General features: G+C 43.0%; 1 pseudogene; it reads left to right on the top strand.

Moving 5' to 3' along the window:
• LOC102392312 overlaps positions 1 to 15,231 on the top strand; it is a 44,187-nt pseudogene extending 28,956 nt beyond the window's left edge.
• Positions 15,232 to 19,821: the final 4,590 nt, after the last annotated feature.

Genomic DNA, 19,821 nt, shown 5'->3' with positions numbered 1-19,821 from the left:
AGACCAGACTGAGCCGAGCAGATCTAGGATCAATTCCAAAGTTATTCCTCAATGATGGTCCCAGACTGAAGTGAGATACTGGCATTTTAAGAAGACACAGTAATCTCAGCTATATTGTTGAGTATTGATCCCTTTGAAGCACTTTAAGTGTAGCAGACACTGAATACTTGGGCTCAGAACACCAGCAGGATCTGAGCCTTTTCCCTTGGACGTAAGATCCTCATAGGAGAGATATGAGGGAAGCACCTGGGCATCCTGGGATGTCAGTGGCACCTGCCATGACGTGGAGCATGCGGTCAGGACCTGTGGTGGGCGGTCGCCCAGCATCCTCACGATGGCCTTCAGCTGGTACAGAACCGTCCTGTTGAGGGCAGACAGACGAGCCACCCAGGCCACACAGCAGGGGCACACCTGTACAGTCTCCATCCAGGGCTGGAGAAAGGAGGGCCTCTCTACTCTCCTTCTGGCCAGCCTCCTTTCCATCTAAAAGAGTGAATTCACACAGAAATGGGTATATTTGTTTTTGTTAATAAGTAATAAAAAGAGGCATCAGTTCCATCAGTATCACTTCTCATCATAAGTAAACACATAACCGGCCCTGTCAGAGAGCCCTGCAGGCAGGCTGCAGCCCAGAACAGCAGAGCGAGGTAGACAGAGGGCCTTCTTACCACACTCTGGGTACCTTGCTTGGCCCTTGAAGCAACTTGTTGGGGCATTTTTTTTCCTGGGCAAGAAATGGGATCTGGTCCCCCATGTTGGCAATCTAGAAAAAATGCTGAAATTATCAACTCTGCAATAAGGAAAATGAAAACAAAACATGACTCTAGCCATTTAATTTCTACCGAGGACACCAAAGACAGGAAGCAGAATTCTGTCTCTCAGTAGAAAGAACGTGCTAAAATGAAATCAGTGTTTAGAAGTTTGTCAAGTACAGATATCATTCTGATAGCTTTGGACATCACTTTTAGATCAGCTATTGCAACAAGATAGCTGTGGCAACAACTTTTATCTGTACTCAAAATAGATATTTATTTAACAGTCTGCATGTAATATCAACATGCCGTGTGCAATATAAACAATAAAAGGAATTTTCAAGAAATACCAGAGGAACTAGAAAGTCAAAACATAAAATACTTCACGCACAGAGTTTATAGGTCTACTGTGAGGGAACACGACACAAGAAAGATTTTAGGGAAAATAGCTAATTAAATGTGCAAACTTTAAAAATGTAAAGAGTGGTCACTGAGTAAATTATCCATAATGCAGTCTCCCTGTGAGAGAGAACACAGAGTTACACAGAGAAATGGGACATTCAGTGTACTCCACGGAACTGGGGTGTGAAACAAAGCTGCCCAGGACTGCTTCATCGTCGCCTCGTCACGGCTGCCAGATGTGGTCACACTTGGCTCTGGTCCCTTCTGCTCAGACACTCATTGTACCATGTGTCACTCTGAGTCACAGCTGCAGGATGGGTCCTGACCCATTTCCATAGCTCTGGGCCCCTCAAAACTCCAATACTCCGAGCCAGGTATACTGACATGTGACCCGAGACTGGTGAGGATGGGCCATCTCATCACTGCAGTTCTGTGGTGTGAGGAACTGGCAGATGTCGACATAGACCCCTCGGAGGATGGTGGAATAACAGAAGACATGGAGCAGGGTCTTCCTGATCTATTGCTAAACCAGTCCTCTAACTAGAGCGCCTCCTTCACAAAATGAACTTCGTACACGTCTGTGGGAGTCTGAGTTCTGCAGCACACCTGGACCCCTCAGTTCCAGACAGGCAGTTAAGGGCCTGTACGAGTGGCCCATGGAGCCCTGAAGATGAGACTCACCTCCCATCATGTCCGCTTGCCTCCTCATGATTCCTCCGTCTCCCTCCAGCTCACCAGACGCCCTCTGTCTCAGGACTTTGCACTTGTGCTCCCACTACTGGGAAACCACTTTCACCAGGTATTTGCCTCACTCCCTTCCTCACCACTTGAAGGACTCCCCTAAAACCTAGCTTTCCCAGTGAAGACTCCCCCCAGTAACACTATTTCAAATTGAAATTTTTTTTCAATTTTATCATTCTCCATGGCATTTTTCACACCTTCATATGCTCTACGTTTTACTCATCTTGTTTGTTTCCTCCCATGCCAAATCCGAGCTCCCCAAAGGACAAGGATTTTTACGATGCCTGTCCTATGATAGGCACTTGATAAACACTTTGGCAATTTCTGTGTGGAACGTGTGTGTGTGTGTGTGCGTGCTTCAGTTTCTTCCAAATAGTATGTATAAGCCCCACTTTCAGACATTTTGAACCCAACTTTTTAAGAAAAAGTTGTATTGCATGAGTTGGATAAGCTGGCTCATGGTTCTTCCTTCTAACTCACATTCAGAGGTGAAGATTTGATTCTCCAATAGGGTATATTAATAGTTACTTTCTCTAGGACAGAAGGCTGTCAAATAACCTACTGATTTCATCTTCTGATTTTCCTTGAGTGCTGTATTTTTTAAGCTCTAAAAGACCTTGGTTTCCAGGGGAGTTAGAACTTTGAATACATCATCTTTCAACTCCAGTCGCTTGGGATTTGGGGGCACATCAGGAGAGTCACAAGGGATTTGTTCAAGGTTCAGTAACCTTTCCTGTTTTATTTTTCTGGGCACAATTTGACAGATGTTTACTGAGTGCTGTGCTTGAGGCTGAAGATACAGCAGTGGGCATGACGGAACTAATCACCCCTCATGGAGGGTGCAGGCCGTGGGGAGAAAATGAAAATAATAGAATCACAACTTCTTGTAAATGCAGCAAAGTATAAAAATGGACTGTGATGATCCAGGCAGAGAGCCTCAGGGAGAAGTTAGCAGGAACCTGTGTGCAGTGGTCCTTGAGCCGACCTGAAACACAAAAGGATTCACTGGCCTTGAGCCTGGACCAACCCTGTGGCTATGGCCCTGATGAGTATGTTCCTCCCAGAGCCTGTGTTTTGTTGACCCTCAGGGTTCAAAGGTGAACCCATCTTCTGCAGAGATGAAGGTGCTTCCCAGAAGCTCCAGGCCAGGACGCAGCTTCCAGCTGTTGGGCTGTCTGTTAGTGCGGCTACCTGTGTGTCTCCTCCCTGTCGTGTGGTTCTGGGTGCTGGGACATCAGCTCTCCAGTATCCCTGCCCATCTCCCTAAGTGGTTGCTGCCCGTCAGGGTTTCCTTTCTCCTCCAGCACTGTCCACTGATGGCCTTCATGTTATTAAAGTAGCCCAGGCTTAAGGTCATGAAAATCTTGAACGGGATGGCATAAAACAGAGGCAGGGAACATTATAAAACAAGTGTTGAGTTGGGTAGATGTCACAAGAACCTCTGATGAGTAATTAGGAATAAGAAATAGTCAGTGAAAATGCTGTATCTGACAAGTGACAAACAGCATAGGCAGAAAATCAGCCAGCTTACCAACTAATGAAGGATCATTAAGTAATTTAGTTCCCTGTGACCTTCTTGATATCCTAATACAGGGGTCAGAAATGAAAAACAGCACATATTTCAAAGACCATGAGATAACTTTGAGGGAACGGTAATGGCTTCATCTAGAGTAATGTAGCTACACATCTTTGAGCGCGTCTTTTCTCGTGTAAACATTTGCAGGCAGTGATTAGCCTGTGCCCTCCTATGCAGCCCATATTAACCACTCTGACAGAGCAGAACACGTTCTAGTGGGGCACAGAGTGCTCATGGCGAAAGGATTACAGCATTCCTCACAAGTGTTCTAAGCATCACTTTCTCCCAGAAAATTGTTGATATAAATGCATACTATCTTTGGACACATTTCTGTTCTTCATTTCAGATTCTTAAGAGAAAGGTACAAAGTTAATGTTGCATATTATTCACACTTATTTTCAGGTTAGCTCAACACCCCTTTGTTTAGAAAAATAATACAAACTTTTGCTTGTAAAAACAGAATTGTAACATGACTTTGCTTCCTGTCTTTGGTTTCTACTTACTGTACTAATTATAGTGTTGCTTATGCAAATATGAGAAAAATAGTTTTACTGTTTTATAGCAAACCAAAGACATAACTTTCTTTTCTCTATTGAATTAATAGTACATTTATTTCCTTAGAAATGTCTGCTTGTTTTCTTATGAGAGTCCCAGTAGAAATCAAGCCATCAGAATTCCATTTGAGATGGCACAATTTATTCATTTTAAAGTTCTTCATGAAAATGTTAATTCTCCAGGGATTATACAATCAAATATGCCGATTAGTATAAGCACAGTCAAATATACGTGACATAGTTCAGGATCATTTTCACAGAAAGATATTTTTGGATAATCTCTCCCCAAATTGTTGTTTAGAACAAGCAGGTCCTCCCTAGAGCCACTCGTGTTTCCTCATAACAACCAAGACCAGGAGAAACTCGGCCTTCGAGACAAGCAGTGCCCTCACAGGAGATGTACATTTCTTTTGCTTTAATCTGCATTTGTTCTAAAGAGATTTTCTTTCATAACCTAAAATCAGTTATGAATTTAAGGACAAAATTTTTTAAGATCCTTTATAGTGTATTACGTGAAAAACCAATAGCCAGCCATTAGGTGCATACACACATGCACCTGCTGAGCTGAAGGTGTTAATGACTGGGCTGATCAGGACTAGCTTATGAATTACTATCAGTGTGACCCCATGGCTGGGGGCGTGAATACAGCACCGGATATCTTGGTTTCTATTCCAGGGTTTACCACTTACTAGCTGTGTGATCACAGGCAAGCTACCCAACTACTCTGTTCTTCAGCTTCTTCATAAAAAATTAGACATACTAGTTGTAGTTATATCACAGAGCTCTTGTGAAAATTATATGGAGATGATACTTAAAGCACAGCAGAACTCTAGCACATATTAAGCACTAGATAAGTATTAGCATTTATGACTTTTGGGGGACTCTGAAGACCTAACCTGAAGTATGTGAATATGAGTCAATGTAAAAGCATGTTTACATTGTTTGCTCTGAATTAACTATATTTTGGAGCCTACCATGTTCACAGAGTGTCTGTCTGGTTTTACAAGTCGTCAGCCAAAGTGAAACAATATCTTCCCCAGGGTAACCTTATCCCCTCCCTCACCACCGCCTCTAGACAGCTGGCACCTCTAGAATGACCTAGAAAAGACAAAGATCAAACCAATTGTGAGTCGCTAGGGAAACTTTCATATCCTAGTAAAATAGACAGCTCAGGAAAGAACAAAAGGACATTTTATTTAAAGGAGATGTGGAAGAGTAGCACTGAACGAGGAAGGGAGCGCTGAGAAATCACTTCCCCTCGACATGTAGGAGGAAGGAACATCTGCTGTCCATCAGAAGTTCAAATCCATATTTCTTCTTCCATATTCACAGGGAAAAGTCCTCTAGGCATCAGCAGTCAAGACTTCCAGCAGCCAAGACCTGCATACGGCACTGATGAATAGTCAGGAATGGAAAACACCGCAACTGAAGGGCTCCAGAAGTTCAGAAGGTGACTTGAATAAAATGAAATCCAATCACTATCAAAAAACAAAGGAGGAGGCTCTCTCAAAATTCCTCTGATGGTGCGTGCAAGCTGTATCCCTCCATGTTTAAATGGTAAGTATTTATAAATGTGATGCTTGTCAACACGGTTATGTTTCCATGAAAATGTTTCCCTCTCTGACTTCTCTGATTGGAGTCTTTGCTAGCCTGCACTCCCAGCCTGTGGACCCCTTGGTTTCTGTTCAAGTCCCAGCTCAAATGCCCCCATAATACGATCATAGCATACTGTGATCCTGACTTTAATCTGCAGTCCCTCAGTAGCAGCGCCACCCCATACAATTTTTATGACATCCCACTAGGTAATAAAGGTATTTGTATTCCATATACAAATGATTGTCCTAACCTCCCAGGTGGACAGCCTGGGAGCAGAAATGTCTGACTCACTGATGTAAATTTCACAACTCCATCAGAGCACCTGAGTAGACACTGCAGAGTTACGTAAATGCCCTTGTTAGAAGTATATGCTGCTGCTGCTACTGCTGCTAAGTCGCTTCAGTCGTGTCTGACTCTATGCGACCCCATAGACAGCAGCCCACAAGGCTCCCCCGTCCCTGGGATTCTCCAGGTATATAGATATTAATAATTCCCTGAATCTCAGCTGAAGGTGAAACTCAAGGTTGTTTATGAAAGAGAGAGAAATATTCGATGCCTCATGTTTAGCTGATGATGTGAGAAAGTAACAATTTCAGCCAGAATAGAGAAATTGAAACAAAGCATTAGACAAAAGTGAAGATGAAATAACACGGAGTATGGGGCTGATGAGAATCAACTGAGAGATTCATTGCTGAAAGAGGCACTCAGCTGACGGTAGGTGAGCTCCACCTCGTCACTGGGAACAAATACCCAGCATGAAATAGAGAATCAGAGTTAACAAGGCAGTACGCTAACAAGCAGAGAAAAATTATGTGCAATGCTTGAGGGGATAATAGGATTGGAAAAGAGAAACTGAAAGAGAAAGCGAATGAGGCAGAGAGGAGCTGTATAACAATTGTATCTGCAGTAGTTTAAGGGGTAACTTCTGCGTGTATGCAAGACAAAAATAGCACACTCTTAGGACTGGAAGTTATGAAGAGTGAGAGGGACTGAGCCAAACTTTGAACAGCAGGTCCACCTGTCAGACTGTCTCTTCAGAGTTGCCCTTTGGGACCTGCACTCAAGCAAAGCTCAGAGATGCAACAGGGAGAAGAGGCATGAGGTCCCATTTATCTTATCTCCTCCAGGGTGAGAACATCTACGGGGGCAGGGTTCTGGGCCAGAAATAAACCATCTTACTGAGATGCAAAAAAAAAAGACCAGAGATTACCAATTTCATTTGGACATTTTCAAGAGTGTCTGAATCGTTAGGGACTGAATATTTCCAGATCACCTGGACCCTGACAGCAGCCAGGACTGCCCCCCACCATTCACATTGTCCCCACAGTGCTGCCAACTGTCCCCTGTACCTCTATGCACTCTTCCCACCTCGTGTTCCAGGCACTCAGGGTTTTACACTCTTGGATCTCAAACCAAAACCCATTTTTATTTGTGATGATTCACTTTTCATTTCTCAGCACTGGGGTGGCCTTGCACACTTCTCTGTGTAGACATTCCAATCTCCTTGCTTTACCTCAAGCCCACCACTTGACGCTCCTCTCTCATGTCCTTAAAGGACCACCTCAAGTTCAAATCAAGGGCAGATGCAGTCTGCTCCCGCCCAGAGGCGCTCAGAGGTCTCAGCTGGTTGGATTGGTGTGTGGGGGGGATGGAAGGAGTGCTGTGTGACCCCACAGCCATGGGGTGGCAGCAACCATTGTCCAGATCGCTGGTGGCACAAAAGAGCTTCTCATCTCCGGGGTATTTACAGGCCCTGAGTCACGTGGCCCAGAAGTCTTCAGGAAGCTTCCTGTGAGGGCGTCTGAATAACCAGGACGGCCTCATCTCAGAATCCTTAGCCTGACTCTACCTTTGGAGACTGTCCCCACGGGAGATAACATTGTGTGATGACAGTAATACCCGCCTCACAGCAGCAGTTGTGAAGTTTTCCTCCTCGTCTCTTTTTTGGAAGAGTTTGAAAAAATTGGTGTTCTCTATTACATATTTGGTTGAATTTATCAGTGAAGCCAACTGGGTCTGGGTTTCTCTTTTTAAGGTAGTTTTTGATTACTAATTCAATTTGTTTTGTCTATTCAGATTTTCTATTTCCTCTTGAGTCAGTTTCAGTAGTTTACTTCTTTCTAAAAACATGTCACATGGTTTGAGTTAGCTACTGTGTTGGCCTGCAGTTGTTCATAAGCAGTCCCTTATGATATGTGTTATTCCTGGAAGATGGTCAAGAAGATTTCCTGTTTTATTTCCAACTTTAATAGTGAACTTTTTTTCTTCTTCAGTCTAGCTAAAAATCTGTCCACTTCATTGTTTCTTTCCCATAACTGCCTTTTACTTTGCTGGTTCCCTATTGTTTTTCTATTCTGTTTCATTAATTCCCACCCTAATTTTCATCATGCTCTTTCTTTGTTTCACCTTGGGGTTATTTTGCTCTCCATTACCCTGTGTCTTAAAGTGAAAGGTTAGGTTATCAGTTTAAGATCTTTCTTTTTTAATGTAAGCATTTATGTATAAATTTCTGTTTACATACTGCTTTGGTTGTATCCCATAATTTTTAACATGTTGTGCCCTCATTTCATTAATTTCATAGTTTTTTTTAAACCATTAAAGTATTCAGAAACTTCTCTTGTGATTTGCTGTTTTATCCATTGGTTATTTAAGAATGTGTTGTTGGTGATGGACAGGGAGGCCTGGTGTGCTGCAATTCATGGGGTTGCAAAGAGTCAGACACAACTGAGTGACTGGACTGAACTGAACTGTGTAAGAGTCACATATGTATGAGTTTCCCAAATTTCTTCCTGTTATTAATTTCTGACTTCAAGCCTTTATGATCAGATAACATACCATTTTATGTTTCAGCATTTTAAATTTATTGAAGTTGGTTTTATGTCCTCCTATGGTCTGTCCTTGAGGATAACGCATATCCTTATGTTGTCAGGTGTTTTCTGAAGGCGTCTGCTGTGTAGAGTTGGTCATCAGTAAGCTGTTAGTATTTCATTATTAAGCTCTATGTGTCTCTGGAGGATAATAATGGCAAAGACTGGATCCAACTGCAAAGAACTCATAACTACCTGGAAAAGTAAATATTTGAGAAACTGATGTACAATAAGCACAGTAGCCACAGGACTGGAAAAGGTCAGTTTTCATTCCAATCCCAAAGAAACGCAATGTCAAAGAATGTTCAAACTACCACACAATTGCACTCATCTCACACACTTAGTAAAGTCATACTCAAAATTCTTCAAGCCAGACTTCAACAGTACGTGAACCATGAACTTCCAGATGTTCAAGCTGGTTTTAGAAAAGGCAGAGGAACCAGAGATCAAATTGCCAACATCCATTGGATCATCAAAAAAGCAAGAGAGTTCCAGAAAATCATCTACTTCTGCTTTATTGACTATGCCAAAGCCTTTGACTGTGTGGATCACCACAAACTGTGGGAAATTCTTAAAGACATGGGGATACCAGACCACCTGACCTGCCTCTTAAGGAATCTGTATGCAGTTCAGGAAGCAACAGCTAGAATTGGACATGGAACAATAGACTGGTTCCAAATCAGGAAAGGAGTACATCAAGGCTGTATATTGTCACCCTGCTTATTTAACTTATATGCAGAGTACATCATGAGAAATGCTGGACTAGATGAAGCACAAGTTGGAATCAAGATTGCTGGGAGAAATGCCAATCACCTCAGATATGCAGATGACACCACCCTTATGGCAGAAATCAAAGAAGAACTAAAGAGCCTCTTGATGAAAGTGAAAGAGGAGAGTGGGAAAGCTGGCTTAAAACTCAACATTCAGAAAACTAAGATCATGGCATCTGGTCCCATCACTTCATGGCAAATAGATGGGGAAACAGTGGAAACAGTGTCAGACTTTATTTTCTTGGGCTCCAAAATCACTGCAGATGGTGACTGCAGCCATGAAATTAAAAGATGCTTGCTCCTTGGAAGAAAAGCTATGACCAACCTAGACAGCATTTTAAAAAGCAGAGACATTACCTTGCCAACAAAGGTCTGTCTAGTCAAGGCTATGGTTTTTCCAGTAGTCATGTATGATGTGAGAGTTGGACTATAAAGAAAGCTGAGTGCCAAAGATTTGATGGTTTTGAACTGTAGTGTTGGAGAAGGCTCTTGAGAGTCCCTTGGGTTTCAAGGAGATCAAACCAGTCAATCCTAAAGGAAATCAATCCTGAATATTCATTGGAAGGACTGATGTTGAAGCTGAAACTCCAATACTTTGGCCACCTGATGCGAAAAACTGACTCATTGGAAAAGACCCTGATGCTGGGAAAGATTGAAGGTGGGAGGAGAAGGGGACGACAGAGGATGAGATGGTTGGATGGCATCACCGACTCAATGGACATGAGTTTGAGCAAACTCAGGGAGTTGGTGATGGACAGGAAGGCCTGGTGTGCTGCAGTCCATGGGGGAGCAAAGAGTTGGACATGACTGAGCCACTGAACTGAACTGAATTGTACAATGAAGGGTAATGTTTGTGTTAGAAACTGAGTAGAGAAAATATTGTTCAGAAGTGTCTGATAAACTGAGAAATATGGTATTTGAAGGACAAAAGATTTTAGGGGAAGAGAGATTTGAGCTGTGTGCCTCAAAGATGGGTAGGACTTGCCTGAGGTATGACCACAGAAGAAGTAGATATAAGCCATTAAGAGTAATAGGAGTTAGAAACTGTGTGGTTAGTACAAATCAAACTTGAGAACTGTAGATTAGCGGAGTTGACAACTGGAATGCAAATAAAAGATAAAGTGATGGAGAAAGGGTAGACAGGAAATTTAGAAATACAGTGAAGATTGTGTGAGTGGTTGGTCATCAGTCATGTGATGGACTAGCATGACTCCCAACCACTTCTTATTTGGTGGCGCCATATTTCGTGTCATATCTTCTCTCTTGTGCCCTTTTTTACACTTGGCTTGATTAATGCTCAGATTATTGCTTAAAATCTCTGTTACCCACCTGACCTCAAAAGTTATCTGTTTTTAAGTAACGCTGTTACAAAGCCTAAACCCGCACTTCCAGTCTGAGGGAGCATCTGCATTCTTTCTCCTATGCTCTTAAATCTATCAAGACTGATTTTATTGAATAGCTACAAAACCACCAATAATTGATCATTTTGACTTGTAAACACATTAATTTCACATGGCTCAATTTAATATGCTCCTTTCTTGGGCAGTTCCAACACACAAAGCCCTAAAATGTTCATCCTTGTTGGGGATTGAGCCTTTCCCTGCATTTCTTTATCATTAGATTGGGGCTGCCCATCGCACAAAGGAGCTGTGTGATTTTATTAGTTATAGGAGTTAAAGGCACACAATCTTGGGTTCTCCTTTCATCCACATGCTCTAATTTACATAATAGATTCATTCCAAATTGTTTCTATTTGTCTCTCAACACAGCATGCTCCATATGGAGGCCTAATGAACACATTAACAGAACCTGTGGTGATCCATTTGTAAAGGACAAATTGGTTCCTCACTAGAAGAATCATTCCCGACATATATCTACAAGTTCACACACACACAGCCCTGTGGATGAACATAGGCCATACCCATTTTAGGCAGATTTAATGTCTTAAAATCCAAAGTAGTATTTTCTTTCTCCTTTAATCTGAATTTACTTACACTTGAAATAAAGAAGAAAAGCTGTTTCTAAAATGTTAGCTTCATTACATTTGCTTTATTAACTCAAGTAATTCTTGATACTTCTATGCCATGCTATTTATATGTATTACATAATGTGTATACATATAATATATAGTTGATACTATTTCCAAGATTTCTTCCTGTTGTATATGGTAAGAAAATTTCGACCTGTAAATCTGAATGCATGTACATAGCTACATTGGATTGAATATATTAGCAAAAAATGGAATGCTGAGATGAAAATGTGTTCTAATGAATGGTCTCACATAAACTCTTTCTGAAATGACAAGGTAGACAAATCACTTGGCCTGCTCTTGAATTTCTTTGTACTGAAACCAAGAGCACCATTCTACTCACAGAAACATTGATTATCCTAGTGTTCAGGGAAAAACATAAAAACCAGGTTTTAAATCATTCAGAACTAGAGAAAAGTGACTGTCTTTTGTGTGTTTCCTCAAGATTGCCTCGTATTTTAGACATTTTTCAGCTGCTGTATTGTGGATATATAGTGGTTAAAATTGTTTTTTCTATCTGAGTTCCTATGAATGAGTCTAAAAAGGTATTTTGTATGAAGTTGAGGATATATAACCCTGAAAGGTTAATGAATCTCCACCTGCTTCAGAGCTGGTCAGTAGCAGAGTCGCCTCTGGAATGCTAGGGTCTTTGCACAGGCCTCTCTCTCTCTCTTTCTCTCTGTCCACACGAATCCATGTCTGTGTCTATCCCTGTACCAGTATCTATAAATGGAGATATGAAATGATGGTTCATTTTCTTTGTGAATTTGACTGGGCTGCGGGGTGCCCAGACATTTGGTCAAGCTTTGTTCTAGGTGTGTCTGTGAGGTGCTTGTGGACGAGGTGAACAGTTGGTCAGTAAACTGGGCACTGCAGACGGCCCTGCTCCGTGTGGGTGGGCCTCCCACAGGTACTAAAGGAAGGCCTGCACAGAGCAGAAGGACTGAGTGAGCAGGCGCTCTCTCCTGCCCGTCGTTGCGCTGGTTGTTGGGCTTCTTCCAGCCTTTGACTCAGACTCTCAGACTGAAATCACAGTGTAGGCTCTCCTGTGCTCCAGCCTGCAGACTGCAGACCCTGGGACTCGCATGTCCATGAGCGCTGAGCCAATTCTTACAGCAAATACATTCCATATCTTTGCGTGTGTGCCTAGTAGGTGTGTGTGTGTGTAGTGTGGACATATGTATGTAAATGTTCATATTGTGTGTACATGTGCACAAACGCCTCCGTGCATGCACACACACACCCCAACCCGAGCCCCCAAGAAGGTTAGGACACACTCCCTGAAGTCATTGCTAGTTTGAGGAGGGACGCTGTGAGTCGTCATCCACAGAGACCCGGGACACTAAATGTGATGGTGACAGTCCATCACTCAGGCCTGGAATGTGACACGTGCGCTGCCCGCTGGTTTGGGCCTCTGAGCTTTTACAACAAACATAACTTGAAAGTTAATCTCATATTTTTTCCCTTTAAAAAAAGTCAGCAGTTATGACACTCATTTATGCAGGGTTTTCTCTTCACTGTTGTCACAGATTCTGCCACTCTTCCTGAATACTGTCTCCGCGCTGTGTTGCTAGGCAATTCCTGCCATGACTGGATTTAAATAAACACGTGGAGGAGCGCAAGTGACTGCATCCTCCAGAAAAAGCCAGCAGCCTCCGCCACCGAGCTCTCCTCATGCCACACTGAAGCCACAAGGGCCCCTTCAACACATTTGGAAAAGTTATTTTTTTTTAATTTGATATGGAAACAGTGGTAAGATTTTTAAAATTGTAAAATATAAAAGGATATATTTTAATAAAAAATTGGAATTTTGCAACTAGTGATGGCTCATCATATCCTATCCCAAGAAAAATTTTAGTGCTGAATCTTCTTTATTAAACTTGACTTGCATTTTCAATGAAACTGATATTAATACCTTTAATTGGTATTCAGCTATTTTACTAATATTTCATGGGAATGAAATTTCTTATAGAGAATATCTAATGTCTTTAGACCTCAGAATTGGTTGTTCAGAAATATTTGCTAGAGACATATGTGAAAATCCTCAGCTAGACATTTTATGGAGCACAATGACAAAGAAAATGTAGTTCTTGCTCCAGAAAATTATAGTTGAATCTTGTTATACTCATTCATATTTCGCAGAGAACATGGCTTCATTTTTATGGGGTTTTTTTTCTATCTAAATAACATATGCTTGTTGTAAAAAGTAAATAAAATAAAAAGAAAATAAGAAACAAATAACAATAAGAAAGAAAATATTAATCTGTAAAAAATCTGACCCCTGACACGAAGAGGCCATCCTTGGTTGATGTGTCCTGGTCTGCACAAGTGGGCATCCATGGAAACAGGGTCACACCATCACACTATTGCAGCAAATATGCCTTCCCACTTTCAGCCCTCCCCAGCAAAGGCAGTTCCCCCAAACAGGTGGACACTAAAGTGTAGATTCAGCTGCCAGACGACCCAGAAGGCAGTGGGGCTCCTGGGCCATCTCAGCCTCAAACAATCGGAGCTGAACACACCCACATTTTAACAATGAAGGAGGAAAACCCAGGCGGCAGACGCGGTCGGTGGTACGGCAGTTATTGCCGAGCATCTTTTGAACCAGAGCGACAAGGCATGCGGGCAGGAGCAGCAGGCACCTGGGCCCCAGCCATGCCGCCTCATTACGATGACCAGCATGGTTAAGACAGTGTACACCCTGCAGCCCTCCTGTGTGCTGAGCAGTGGTCTGCCCGCAGATGCACAAACTCGAGCCACTTTTAAGAGCCAGTTACCTGTTAAGTCCAAAGAAGTTGATGTTTCCAGACCTCATTCAGGAGCTTCAGAGAATGATGTTACAAAAATCATCAAACCGAGACGAGAGAATGGGCAGGTGAAGGCTACAGACACCTCCAGGAGGAACCTCAGGAAGAGCTACAAACCATTGAGTTAACAGAAATCGGAAGAAGAGCTCAAGGATAAGAACAAGCTCTTAGAGGCTGTCAACAAGCAGTTGCACCAGAAATTGATTGAAACTCAGGGAGAGCTGAAGGACCTGACTCAAAAAGTAGAGCTGCTGGAGAAGTTTCAGGACAACTGTTCGGCAATTTTATTTTTTTTTTTTAATTTTATTTTATTTTTAAACTTTACATAACTGTATTAGTTTTGCCAAATATCAAAATGAATCTGCCACAGGTATACATGTGTTCCCCATCCTGAACCCTCCTCCCTCCTCCCTCCCCATTCCATCCCTCTGGGTCATCCCAGTGCACCAGCCCCAAGCCTTGGCATTTTTAGAAAGCAAAGGCCTCAACCCAGGCAGTGAGACCCTGGCGTCACAGCAAGACTCCACCGCAGATCACGTGGACTCCATGCTGCTGTTACAAACTTTGCAAGATGAACTGAAGCTTTTTAACGAAACAGCCAAAAAGCAGATGGAGGAGTTACAGGCCTTAAAGGTAAAGTTGAAGATGAAAGAAGAAGAGAGAGCCCAGTTCCTTGAACAACAGACCTTATGTAGCAGTCAAGTAAATGATTTCACAACAGCCCTTGAGGAAATGGAGCAGCTATTAGAAATATGATAAAAGCAGGTGGCCACATGGCTCTCTCTTGGAGATAGACTCTCAGAGGAAGCTACCTAGGACATCTGATTCTTGGCCATGATCTTCTAGGACTCACCATCCCCAGAATGAAAACAGTTTCTGCAGTAGGATTAAAGATAGTTGATGTTGGAATGGCAATTCCTCCCTTAAGCAAGCATTTGTTCCCAGCCTTCAGATTGTCCAGCTCTCCTGAACCTCACAGTTCATAATTAGGGCCTACAGGAGAGGAGGCCTGAAAGCTTGGATCAGCCTCCTAGGATCAAAAAGCAGCACATCATTAGCATCAGGAGACTCTAAACCAGCCACAACCAGAGAAGCCAAAAGATGTGCAGGAAGAAACAGTGAAGCATACATGCTCCATGGGAGACATCACTGAAGAGTCACGTGGTCCCTTCCTAACTTGGAACACATTCTGTCCCATCCTGTCTGGGCTCTGTAACCTCACTGTAAATTTATGAACTGAAAGTTACCTGAAGTGGCTTAATAATGGAGTGAAGGTATAGATAGCAATAACAGGTATGAAACAATACACCTTGGAGCTTTTAATCTAAATCATTTCTGTGTTGTTGTTTTTTTTATAAAGTGTTACTTTAAATAAATATTTCTGTAACTAAAAAAAAAAAAAACAATGAAGGAGGTGAGGGACCATGTCTCTCGGGGGTCCTTCACTTCTGCCTGGAAGAGGGGTCACTCTCACAGGTTCTCCCAGGCCCTAAAGTCAAATCAACTCGATAAATTAGATGAAATAAGAACGCCTTATATTTGTAAGTGCTATGAATGTTTCAAAGTGCTTTCTAGTTCATTAGCTTTACACAGCACCTCTCTGAAATCAGAACCCTGGAGAGTCTTAGCAGAAACAGAAGTGGAGACCAATGCCCTCCCTCTGCTCAGGGAGGCCTGGTTCTGGTGTCACTCACCCATGTGCAGTCACAGGGCAAGGAGCCCAACACCTGGTGGCCCTCAAGGAGCGTTTGGTGGAGGAGGGACAGATGGAGTGAATGGACACAGCCTGATGGACATCAGACACGCATAAACTGTCACCACTCCTATCCCACCTGACCCCCACGCCCTCCAGTCTCCCCAGGGATGCGCAAGATACAAAGAGATGCAAAAACACTGGCATTTGTAGATTTTCGTGTGAGTGGACAAAATCAAGTTAAAGAAGGAGGAGCTGTGCCCTAAATCACTGCAGATGGTGACTGCAGCCATGAAATTAAAAGACACTTGCTCCTTGGAAGAAAAGTTATGACCAACCTAGATAGCTTATTAAAAAGCAGAGACATTACTTTGCCAACAAAGGTCCATCTAGTCAAAGCTATGGTTTTTCCAGTAGTCATGTATGGATGTGAGAGTTGGACTATAAAGAAAGCTAAGCATCAAAAAATTGATGCTTTTGAACTGTGGTGCTGGAGAAGACTCTTGAGAGTCCCTTGGACAGCAAGGAGATCCAACCAGTCCATCCTAAAGGAAATCAGTCCTAAATATTCATTGGAAAGACTGATGTTGAAGCTGAAACTCCAGTACTCTGGCCACCTGATGCAAAGAACTGACTCGTTTGAAAAGACCCTGATGCTGGGAAAGATTGAAGGCGGGAGGAGAAGGGGACAACAGAGGATGAGACATGGCATCACTGACTCAACAGACATGAGTTTGAGTAAACTCCGGGAGTTGGTGATGGACAGGGAGGCCTGGCATGCTGCAGTCCATGGGATCATAGAGTCAGACATGACTGAGCAACTGAACTGAACTGAACTGACTGAGCAGAGGTCACATGCAGTCGCAGACAGCTTCCTTTCACTGTCCTGAGGTGAGGTGTCCAGAGTGAGGCGGTGTACTATTGTCACAGGGCCCATGGTGGAATCCTGGCTCGCCTGCAGGGGCTCATCCTGGAGTCTGCTCTGGAAGCTTCCTGCATTTGTCTGGCACCCTAACTTTACTGGTCACAGCAGATGCAAGTTGGGGATAGGACGCTTAAGAAGAACATCATAGAAACAAAATATTGTTTGTGACCGGAAAGGTTCACTCAGCTCTGACAGAGTGGTACAGAATGCTTCATGGGAGCAACAGTGGGTCTTAGTTATCAGGAGAAATGTCAGTGGAAGAAGATTTTAATCATGAAGTGAAGCCTTTTTTCTTCCTTTGGATTTGTTGCTTCCAAAAAGAAAGTGTGCAACAAACTTAGGAAGAATTTATGGGGCATTTCCCACATCATATTTTATGCAAATTGTAATCATTCCATATGTTGTTTGGCTTGTTTATGAAGTTTGAGGGTAACTATTTAGAAAAATGCATGCCTAATGGGATCTGAAAAAGCTTATGCTTTTAAAGAGAAATCCATATGTCACTGCTAACAGATACATTTTTCTAAGATATAGATTCTCTCTGTAAGTAATATCTTCCTCCATAAGTTGATTCTCCTTAACCACCTTGGCTTTGGTTTTATATTAAAAAGGCAAGCTATTTCATTGTCTGAAATAGGAGTTAGATTGAGTAGTACATTTGGTTATTCCTTTCTGTTCAAGTTTGTTGCAAAAAAAAAAATCTTAGATTATTTTTATCAGTGTTTATCACCAGTTGTACTAACATAAGAAATATTATGGTTTTTTAAAGAAAAGCCTGATCTTTATGTATCTAATTGCACTAAAAGATAACTATCTTTGCATCTGTGTGCCAGCCAACCAAATGTATAGTGAGAATCATAGTGAAACAACTTGGACCCCACCCGCTTCCCAAAGCTGGAAGTGTGTTTTATTATAAATCCATATGGTCTGGAGTTGGTGCCTAGAGAAACAGAGGGGAAATGGTGAAAAAAACATGATTGCCCCGCTTCTTCAGTTCCATCATGGGCAGTTCCATGGGCCTGTGTGGGCTTTGGGCTGATTTAAGGAGGAGTAGGATGGGTCTGAAGTCCCAAAGACCTGGAAGTTAAAGCTTACATGGCAGAACAATGTCATTCCTTTAGAAGCAGAAGCTGTCAGTGTTGGGGGCTGAGGACAGAATGTGACTGTGTTCGGAGATGGGTTTTTAGAGAGGTGAGGAAGGTAAAATGGGGTCCCTGGAGTGGGCCCTGATCCCATAGAACTGGTATCCTTATAAAAGGAGCAGAGGACACAGACCTGCACAGAGGGATGACCACGTGGGGACATGGGGAGAAGACAGGATCTGCACACCCAGGAGACTGGCCTCAGGAGGAACCTGCCCTGCAGACACTTCCGCTACAGATGCCCCACCTCCAGGACTGGGAACAGCGACTCCCAGTCTGAGCTCCCGCTCCTGGGGTGTTTTGCTAAAGGAGCCTGAGCTCACTGACACAGGGGTCAGTGGTGGGCTGCTGTCCATAGGGTCGCACAGAGTTGGATACGACTGAAGCGACTTAGCATGCATGCATTGGAGAAGGAGAATGCATTTGAGGGGGCTCTGTGGGCTCAGAGGGATTCTACCAGGACAAATTCCCTGCGAGGTGTAGCTAGGAGCAGCTTCCTGGCGGGTGACCCAGACCCCAGCCTCCAGAGGGAATCGATGGGGCCCTATCTTCTTGGTCCTTAGAGGTTTACAGATGTGCATGGAGCATAATGTGGGAAGTTCTGCTTCCCTTTCTGCCTCTGTAGACCTGCACTACTTACTGACCATAGGAGATGACGCATCCATGGGAGCAGAGAGGAGAACCCTGAGTGACCACAGCTATGAAGCATAAAGCACAGCTACCTATGGCACCGGTATCCATTTAGAACAAAAGTGCAGCCTTCCCATGGTGTTCAAAGGTTTTAGCTGTGGCTCTGAGTCAGAAAATAGGAAATAAAAATAAATCAGGATTACTATTTGGGGGGTAAATTTTATGCATATTTTTCTGACTCTGTGCACACTAATTTTTTCAGTCACAAGATTTGAAAATGTCTTTTGGAATGCCAAGAGGAACGCAAGATTTTATTCTCAGATGTCAATCAGAATTGCTCCAACTTTTTAGTTATTTTGACTAATATCACAAATATTTTCTTGGTATGGAAAAATAATCTCTATATTTCTGCTGCTGCTGCTGTTTAATCTCTTCAGTCGTGTTGACTCTGTGCAACCCCATAGACAGCAGCCCACCAGGCTCCTCTGACCCTGGGATTCTCCAGGCAAGAATATTGAAGTGGGTTGCCATTTCCTTCTCCAATGCATGCATGCATGCTAAGTTGCTTCAGTCGTGTCCAACTCTGTGTGACCCCATGGACAGCAGCCCACCAGGCTCCTCTGTCCACGGGATTCTCCAGGCAAGAATACTGGAGTGAGTTGCCATTTCTATACTTCTAGGTAGCAACTTTAAGAGCTCCTATAAATGACAGACAAGAAATATACATGTCCCTTCCAATGAATTTTTACAAATGTCAAACTTTGGTCCTCCATTTGTGCTGCTGCTGCTACTAAGTTGCTTCAGTTGTGTCCGACTCTGTGCAACCCCATAGACGGCAGCCCACCAGGCTCCCCTGTCCCTGGGATTCTCCATGCAAGAACACTGGAGTGGGTTGCCATTTCCTTCTCCAATGCATGAAAGTGAAAAGTGAAAATGAAGTCGCTCAGTCGTGTCTGACTCTTAGTGACCCCATGGACTATAGCCTACCAGGTTCCTCCACCCATGGGATTTTCCAGGCAAGAGTACTAGAGTGGGTTGCCATTGCTTTCTCTGGTCCTCCGTTTACCTTTTCTTTATTCTAGTGCTGAAGAAAGAGAAATAAGGTTTATACAATAAATGAAGATCTTCATCCATGAGATTTCTTACAAAAACGAGTAAGGAGAAGCAGTAACAGACCTTTCAAAATACATCAGGACAAACATATTATTTTCCAACACTGAGTAACAATTTCTAATTTCTTGGCAGCCAAAAGTAACATGTATTTATTGTCTCAAAGTTCCCATGATTGGGTCTCAGGGAACTGCAACAGAGACATCAGATACTCTGCAGTCTCACCT

The sequence above is a fragment of the Bubalus bubalis genome, chromosome 14 (genome assembly GCF_019923935.1).
Source record: "Bubalus bubalis isolate 160015118507 breed Murrah chromosome 14, NDDB_SH_1, whole genome shotgun sequence".
In the NCBI taxonomy this organism is placed as follows: Eukaryota; Metazoa; Chordata; class Mammalia; order Artiodactyla; family Bovidae; genus Bubalus; species Bubalus bubalis.
The sequence above is the reverse complement of the archived record's forward strand: the minus strand, read 5'-3'. Positions and strand labels throughout refer to the sequence as shown.